Raw genomic sequence first — 9,869 nt, 5'->3', positions numbered from 1 at the left:
AGACGGTGGAGGGGTGCCCGTGGAGGGGTGGTTGAACAGGACCCCGTGGTGTGGAGGGCTGGATGAACAGTAGACGGTGGAGGGGTGCCCATGGAGGGGTGGTTGAACAGTAGCTGGTGGAGTAGCGCGCGGTGGAGGCTGGATGAACAGGAGCCCGTGGAGGCAGGAGGAGGTCGACGGTAGCCCGTGGAGGCTGGAGGAGGTCGACGGTGGAGATGAACAGTATCCCATGGAGTCCCATTTTGCAGTACGCCACACCCCTCCCGATCAACAGGACCCCCGTTTCGACCGTAGCGCTCCAACACAAGTCTGTTTCCTCCGTTTTGCGGTACGCCACACCCCACCCGATCAACAGGACCCCAGTTTCGACCGTAGGAGGTCCGTTTCCTCCGTTTTGCGGTACACCACACCCCTCGCGATCAACAGGACCCCTGTTTCGACCATAGGAGGTCTGTTTTGTCCATTTTGCGGTACACCAGACCCCTCCGATGAGCAGGATCCCGTTTCGAACGTGGCCAGTCGAACACAAGGCCGTTTCCTCCGTTCTATGGTACGCCAGGCCTCGTTTCCATCTCCTGTTCCATCCAAGCCCTCCTGATGAACACGACCACGCATTCCGTTCCGACCCAGCCGGTTGGCTCCCACGCGTTCTGTTGCCTCCCGATGAACACGGCGCATTCCATTGCCTCCCCATGAACACGACGCATTCCGTTGCCTCCCCATGAACACGACGACGATGCTGTTTCTCCATTCCGACCCAGCCATGTACATGAGCCCTGGCCGTACATATGCGCGAGTAGGCGTTCGAGACCCCCCCCCCCCGTATGTACACATACATGGCCGTATTTTCTTTCTTGCACCCTGGACGCTGTACGTACGAGTACATGCTACGTGCGCGCCTCTACTACGACACGTACGCGCCTCTACTACGACACGTGCGCGCCTCTACTACGACACGTGCGTGCCTCTACATCCACCAGTATATATGTACGTACACGTTCGTGACCAGAATGACAACGCTACGTATGCTTCCACCAGGTCGGTCCCGACTGTCAGGCACTTCCTTGCATGCGAAGATGTAGCTGGTGGGTCCCAGCAGTCAGGGGGTGAATCATTTTTTTCGGACGCACTTCCTTGCATGCGAAGATGTACCTCGTGGGTCCCAGCAGTCAGGGGGCGAATCATTTTTTCGCAAAATACGGTGGCCCGTCCGGTGGGTCCCCGATGTCAGGTGGAGGAATAATTATTTTGCGCGTAATAAGGAGGCACTTCCTTGCGGCTGCCGTGGAGCCAGCTGTCAGCCTCTCCACGTACAGTCCATGTCCGATGGAAGTCGTTCCTTGACCACGTTGACCACGCCGCGCCGAGAGCACTAGGGCGGCGGACGACGATGAGGCCTAGGAAGGGGACGACGCGGAACCGGGGAAGACGCGGCAGTGGATGCACATGCGGAGAGGAGTATGAGGGTTCACTGGTTCGGCTGCGCTGTCGTCGCCGCAGAATAACAGGGGGTGTGGGTGAGTGGAGGGATGGCCTGGCCAGCGGTGGGAGTAGTAGGGGCGGTGAGGCCTCTGCGGCAGCACAGCTGGCCACGGGAGGCAGGAGCAGGCGGCACGACCGGCGCTGCTTTGGGCGGCTGGAGCAAGAAGACTAGAGGTTGAAGAAGCACGATGGCCGTTGGATGGACATCATACGGTCACTGCAGCTAGAATCGTTTATATTGACTAAGTTGACAAAGCCCTTGGTACGTTAACTTAGTAGGCCCATAGGTCAGCTTCCGAAATGGTGCGCCCCAGATGTCAGGGGGAGGAATCATTTTTAGGCGGGTGAAGCTAGAATATCCAAGATTGAAGAAGAAGCACGGCATCCGTTGGATGGACATCCAACGGCCACTGCTGGTAGAACCGTGTGTTAACTATAAGTTGACAAAGCCTTGCATACGCGTCAACTCTGTTTTTTGAGGGGACGCGTCAACTTAGTAAGGCCAGAAGTGTGTGGCAGAGAACTTATAGCCCATTTGAGATTTGTAAGAATGTGTAGCCCATTTTTGAATTCTAATGGAATTTACTACAGCCCATTTGCAGTTTGTTAAAAGTACAGCCCATTTAAAACAGAATTCAATAAAAAATTCCCACATTTTGATGGGATCCGAAATATTTTTATCCTGAAATTTCTAGTCAGATTAAATACAATTTAAATATAAATTTATATTACGTCAAAATCCAACGAAACATTGCGCTCGTAACAATTAATGAAATTAAAATTTTCAATATCCAAAAATAATATTTTATAAAGTAATCATGTGTTTGGTGCATTGTTTTTATAGTTATTGTCCAGTTTTTATAATTACATCCCATTTATTATTTCTTAAAGCACATTTTCTTGTTAGCCTAATACATCCCTCTTAGGAAAAATTTGCAGCCCAGCGGAGCGGAGAATAACAACTTGACCTTGCCTAGGTATTCCTAAAAAAAGTATAGCTCGGCTAGCCATTTTCAGCTTGAAAAAAAAATAATATCTGGGGTGGATATCTGGCCTAGGCTAGACGGGCCATAGCCCACCCAGTTAATACCTGCAATGATGTTTTTGTTCTTGTTCAGAGGAGAAAAATTAATATCTGGGCTAAACATCGAAAAACTCTGCAGTGCTCACACCTCAAAAACACAAATACAGCTCGAGCTGCTTGGTCCCAGCTGTCGGCCGCTTCTTGTGCAATTCTCTCGTTTATTGACTACTCCCTCCTTTCCGGTTTATAAGGCTCAATTCAAAAATCTCACCAACCAAGGTAGATGATGAGTGGTGGAATATTTTTTATAGTTTGAAAAAGCACCCAATTAATGCTCTTGTTTTCCTCAAAAAATTATGTTTACGAATGCATTAACTGCAATGCATGCAGTCAGTTTTCGCTTAATACTTGCATGCAATGATTTAATGCACCTTGAAGTCTGAACATGTGATGGGGAACAACCAAATTGAGCCTTATAAAATGGAAAAACTAAAATTTTGAGATAAGCCCTATAAACCGGAAAGGAGGAGTACTACATAGGTTGACAATGGTGTGGGACCGTGATGTCAGGAAACCAGGAGGAAGCAAAATAAATTATAGTTTTTTATATATATAATAAGGAGGCACTTGCGTACGTGAGGCTATGGACCTGGTGGGTCCCCATTGTCATCGTCTCCAAGTAAAGTCATCTCCTCGCCCGCGGGCGCTTTCCGCCCGAAACAGTTAGCGCCGCCCGCCCCGCTTCCCGGTGTAGGCGATTGCTCCGCCTTAAAACAACACAAGTGCCGTCCGCCCGTCCATCTGTCGCCCACATTAATGATACGCGGTTGCCAAGGTGGCTACTCCGGCACCACACGTCTGTCCCTCCGCCTGCCCACCATTGCTATATAAACTGCTACTCCGGCCATAGCCGTAGTCATCCTCATATGTTCCCTTTCTCCTGTCCACACTACTACTGCCCAGCATGGCTTCCTCGCGCTCCAGCGCTCTTCGGGATGGGCAGATGACAAACCACAAGGAGATGGCAGCCATTGCTGCCGACCGGCTGGCCAGCAGGCAGCCGGAGGACGACGACGTCCCAATGGAGAACATGGTAGTTGATGATCCAGCGGCAACCCCCTCCTCCACGCCATCCTCGCCGGTGCATTGCACCATGACCATCGGCGAGGCCCGTGCCTAATATATTGACAGGGTGAGGCAGATGCGTGAGGAGCAGTTCCGGGAGGCGCAGGCCGACGCCGCCTACAACCACCATCTCCTCCAGGAGCGCCTGCAGGCGGAGGAGCAGATCGCCGCGGAGCAGGCGGAGTAGGAGGCGCTGCTCGACTTGTACCGCTCCGCCTGCAAGGGCCGCCTCGAGCGTTGGCGGTACCGCATGAAGGTGGCAGAGGCTGCGACCGCCTACAAAGAGGTATAAAGAAAACTGTACTATGAATTGACAATTTCAACAGGCACATACATGGTCCATGTAGAGCACACTTTTAGAAAAATGGAACTCACCAGAAAGAATCCTAGAACAACATTGTACTCGCGCATCACAGCAAAAAAATGGAGATTTGTCAGTCCTTCTGAGCTGAAGTTAGTTTGGTCTTGTGGGGAGTAATGTAACCATCCTTCAACTGCTCCTTCTGATGAGAAGATAGACCTGGCTTCTTCATCCTGGCATAATCGGAACTAGTCACTTCACATACTCCATATTCTTCTTCAGAGGAAGATGATCCTGTTGTGCAAAGACAAGAGGACTAATAAATGCTAGCATCCCTGTTTGCTCGAAAAAAAGGAAAGGAAATATTTAAAACAGTACAGATGAAGCACTTCTCAAGGACAATACCACTTTTTCATGACAGTATCTAAACAGTAGCACAACACCAATAGAGATGACAAAGCTCAATCATATGGATGAAATCAGTGGGCGAGTACCAACCTTTGTCAGGAGGCTTATTCTGTAGAGCATACAGATGAAGCACTTCTCCGGAACCATCTGTTGCTATCTATGGTGGTGGCCATGCTTACTATATACTCCTCGATTAGTTTAATGTTTCCAACATCTTCTTGTGCAGTTCCACTAAAATATATGGTATCTTCAAAGAAGATCCCTGTTTGCACAAGTAGAGATAATTGCATATTACATTAAGAGTGGCATCAAATCAGTGGCAAAACAATTGCTCGTTCCAGCCATAGCAATAAATTAAGATGCAAAACTATATCATTACTTGTGTCATCATAGTTCCAGTGCTTCATTACAGCACCGGGAGTTGATTTTTGTTTTTCTTCCGCTTGTTCTTCCCCTTCATCACTTGGTTCAATAACAGACAAGCTTTGCCTTCAATGTAAGATTTGGCATGTCAATTAGGGAGCACAAGTATAGTACTAAACTTAATTTTCTGATGAAAGTGGCAAAATACAGGCCAACAATTGTGAAATATCCTTATCTTACCTCAATGGGATATTACGGTGCACATAAAGATTGGAAGTCTTGTCTCCATTTGTGCAGTTCACTAAAATCAAGCAACATTATCGTACAAGTAGCACAACATATGAAAGCACACTACAGAATCATGTGAAAGAAGGCTAGTACTGACCTCTCATGATGCGGAATTCAAACAACTCACAAGAAGAAGATATGAACCAAATTCGCCTTAACGGATAGGAAGTAAGATCTCCTCTTGTGCAGTTCCACTAAGATCAAGCAATCAAGCAACATTGTCGGTGTGACATTCTGGTTGAATTGCACAAAACACTCTTAAAACAAAAGTGTTTTGTGCAGTGCAACAAAAGGTCACAATGGCAACGAGGTGAAGTAGATAATCATGTTTACACAGAGGTGCAAAGGAAACAACTAGTGGTCAATAACGGTGGATGGCACAGAAGCCAACAAATAGAAGCATCTACCTTATCTAAATGGGAAAGTAAGCAAGACAGTAGCATTTCTCAAACGGTGGCATTGATTAATATTAACATAGAGATTATATTAACAATAAAATTTGTTAAACATGTAATTTGCTTTTTAACTGTGGCATTGCAGCAATTTTCCAGTGGCATTATTAGAGGGTGTTTGTTTACAGGGACATTTTGGTGTAGGGACTAAAAAACTCTGTGTCAGTCCCATCTAAACCAAACAGGAGGGACTTTTAGGGACTAAAAGTGGGCATTTGGGACTAAAGAAAGAAGAACCCGAGGGAGTCTTTTTGGGACTTTTTCCAACAGTTGCCCCTGCCACACATCGCACCTTGTATCTATTAGTTCATTACTAGGGGTAACATGGTCTTTTAGCATGTCATTTAATAACCTCTAGTCCATGTTTAGTCCCTGGAACCAAGCAGGTAGGGACTAGGGAGTTTTTAACCAAACGTGGCCTTAGATTAACAACAGCTAATGAGTTGCATGGGACAGTGGATGCACCAGCACCATGTGCATCTACCGATGTACTGTGGTCATGCACAGTCTGTTTCAACAAAGAACAAACAACCAAGGAGCATATTTGTGTTGGTCCCAGTTTTGTTATCTTTAGACACCTTTCCCTATGTGAGCACAACAAATCTAGTCCTGCTCAAACTCTACAGCCTTGTCCCTTCCTTTCCTTTTTGAACTAGTACTTTCGCCCCTTCCTTTGCTCTTTGAACCACGTCCTAGATTTATGTGATACAACTTTCCCCACTACTTTCCCCCATTCCTTTCCTCTTTGAACCACGTCCTAGATTCATGCTATACAACTTTCCCCCTTCATTTCCTCTTTGAACCATGTCCTAGATTCATGTTATATACAACTTTTCCCACTACTTTCCCCCACTCCTTTCCTCTCTGAACCACGTCCTAGATTCATGGTATACATGCAGCTAGAGCAATGCATGTGGAGTAAGTAAATTATACCTTAAGGTTCTTGGGGCGTGGTTCGGTGGGTGACGGGACGGCGGCGAAGAAGAAGGGGTCGGAGGCCCTCCCGCGCCGCCGCTGGGTGGAAAGTGAACAGTTGTGCCGGTAGTCCCTCGCCAACAGCGTTAAGCCTCCTTCCCTTCTCGGCGGACGGATCCTGCCGGCTCTTTGAGCAGCAGTGAGGGGAGAGAGAGGCCAACAAAGTCTTGTTTAGATCTGGAGAGGGCGGGAGAGTGTGAAGAGAGCAACTACAAGCGCTGAGGCTCCAGCGGGAGAGGGCGAGACAGTGTGAAGAGAGCAACTACAAGCGCTGAGGCTCCAGCGTGTATATATATACTGGAGAGAGAGTGTGAAGCATGCAAACCCTAGAAAACATTTTGACCAGTCAAAGAATCCTCCTGGCACAAATTATGCTCAAGTTTGATGAGCGAACAGGCTAACCAGCTACACAACCCTCCCATTATGTTCAACGAGAGGGAAATAACCTTTTATACATTCCTGCATTCGTGTGACAAGCATGCCATGTTTTTTTGTGTGTGTGGGAGTCATTGGGATTTCAATCATAATCGTGTCATGTGGCTTTGGTGGTAAGACTATCCATAGTGGTGCAGAAATAATGCAGCCTTAGTCACCTTACCTCTCTCCACGTAGTACGTTGGGTCCCACCAGTCAGAGGGTGAAACAAACAAATTAGTAAGACAAATTAAAAGCGCCAGCGGTGTTTCTTACCTCACACATCTTGCTACTGCTCGGGAACACTGTCCAATTGATCCCTCTGTTCGCTCACGTACTATTTTAAGTGAATCCTTATTATAACATGCACACAAATTTTGGGCACTTGTATTCGACTTAAGTCAGTGTGCCACCGTATCTCGTATACTTACTACTCCCTCCATCTAGGTGTAACAAGTCACGACAGAAGGTGCAACGAGACCAAGGTGCGTGCATGTGTGTGTGTGTGTGTGTGTGTGTGTGTGTGTGTGTGTTTGTGTTTAACAGCATGTGTGTGTTAGAGAGAGCGACAGATCAACCTACTCCTACAGAGAGATGTTGTGTAGCGTACGATTTTAGCCTCGAGAGTCGGTGCATCCTCTCGTTTCCGGGCGTGTCTGGTAGGGACATGCGGACAGCTGCCACGCCCGCTCCTGACCAGCCTGGCCCACCCAAAGCCCCTCCATCGCCCGCGCGTGCTTCCCTCCCGAAACGGATAGCGTCGCTCCAAAGAATCGGTGCCGCATTCATGCCCGGGCAGAGCGGACGCGACCTCTCATTGGTGCAAGAGTGATCGTTGCTTCATCCGTCCAACTTACTGTTGGGTCTATGTGATTTGACGGCTCATTGGTCTTTATTACTGAGGTGGTAGGACTACTGGATGTCCCACACTTTTGGCGAAAGGAGGTACTACTACTAGATTACAATTTTGTCCATTCTTACAGTGGAGGCGTGCAAGAGCAGTGAAAACACGCAGGCTCAGTGATTACATGGCCCACCTCACACTATCACCGTGCGACACCTAACTGCATGACAAATGTGGTAGCCAAACTAAATAAACTCCCATCATCATTTAGATCATCCCACATAAGGAAAAAAGATCAGCCAACTCCTACTGCATAATGGGATTATATATTTCTTTTGACATGTTAATAGGACTTAAAAGCTCACTAACATGCATGCTACCGGTGCATGCTTGCATGCAGACATGTTGATGTGATTTAAAACCCACTCACATGCATGTGCCATGGTATTTCTGCATGCTTGCATGTGGCTTAGTGCGGAGCCTCTCAACGTCTAGATCAGACAGCTATTATGGACTGATTTACTTCATCTAACAGCTACATCAATTTTGATGATGTGGCTCAAGGAGAGGATAGAGAATTCCTAGTAGTGGGGGCTAGCTATTACTACTAGATAAGTCTTTGTAGAGATTCCACTACATACGGAACAAAATGAATGAATCTACACTTAAAATGCATCTGTATACATCCGCATGTGGTTCATGGTGAAAATCTCTACAAAGACTTATATTTAGGAACGGGGGAGACAGCGTACTAAGCAAGCTTCTCCTCGTTCTGCGAGTTGACGAGACACGTCAAAAGTACTCCAGTGTATAGAGCCTTGCCTCTAAGCTAGGCCCCACATGGTTTGCCTCTTTTTTAACATAACACGTTAAGTCGCAATTTGTTTATTCACCCGTGGTAGGCGATCCTCCCTCCACCAAGTGGACAACCATTACACGTGCCAAATTACCACGTGGGCTGCCTTTTTCGTACGGAAATGAGCTCCACCGTGTACCCACGCGGGTGTGGTTGGGAAAGAGACGAGAGTACGTGCGTCGTGCATGCACCTCTTCTCTTCGTGCACATCCCCCACCTACGTGGGTGTGTGTGAGATATACAAACTGCGTTCGTGAGTGTTTTTTGTTTTGGGGTGGGGGTGGGGTGGGGGTTGATTTCGTGAATTATTTGTGGGAATATGCGTCGATGACATCTCAAACAAAATTTTGCATGCAATGTGTGTGAAATGGAGGCCTATCCATATCATACATAGAGGGTCGGGCAATCCACGAGAAGAGAGGGAGGGGTCATAGCTATCGATAGAGTCGAAGAGAGGATCAAGTGGGTGGGTGCGAGATTGATGAAGAGAGCCATCGAAATTGTGTGTGTGTGCAAGTCAAAGATATAGGGCGACTGGCCTACCGGAACGTTAGAGGGCACATGTCAAGTTTGTGTGTGGCAGGGAGACATGACTAGAGCACTCGATGTATCAGTGTGTGTGGGGGGAGGGGGTGGGGGGAGGGGTAGGAAGAGGGCTAACTATAGAGGTAGAACGACTCGTATATGTGTTGAGAAGGAGAGACCCAGCTATGTCTTGAGGGAGATCGGTCGACATCCATACATAACTGAAGGACGGGAAATATGATGGGATAGAGAGAGAGGAGAGAGAGGGGGAGGGAGAGGAAGGGAGAGGGGTAGAGTGCTGGATGGGTGATGGAGTTGCTTCTCGAAGATGGTGGGAGAGGCCTACTAGATAAACTGAGGGTGGAACTGCAATGTTATCAATAAGAGTGGGGATGTGTTTCTGTGTGTGCCTGTGTGTGATAGATCTGTCGGGACGCATCCATGGATGATGAAGGGGAACCATGTGTTTGGTAAGCAAACCTAACTAGATCGGTAGATCAATTGTTGTTTGTTGGAGGAAGGGAGAGACACAACTAATGAGGTAGATCGATTGACGTGTGGGTAAAAACGAGTTATAAGGACCTAGCTAGCTATATGTATACCAAGAGATCGGTCGGTGTACGTTCATTTGTTAGAGGCAAATAAGGCCCAGCGAGACGGATAGACAGAGAGAATGGAGCTAGGAGGTGGTGCGAGAGGCCCAACTACTAGCTAGATAGGGGGAGGAGTGTGTGGTTGTGAGATCGATGAAAAGAGGGGCGAGAGTTTACACGTGTGTCTTACCGTATGAGAGACACGAGGCAAGTACACAT

This window comes from Triticum aestivum, chromosome 4A (assembly GCF_018294505.1).
Source record: "Triticum aestivum cultivar Chinese Spring chromosome 4A, IWGSC CS RefSeq v2.1, whole genome shotgun sequence".
Classification (NCBI taxonomy): Eukaryota; Viridiplantae; Streptophyta; class Magnoliopsida; order Poales; family Poaceae; genus Triticum; species Triticum aestivum.
This window is presented reverse-complemented; position numbering follows the sequence as displayed.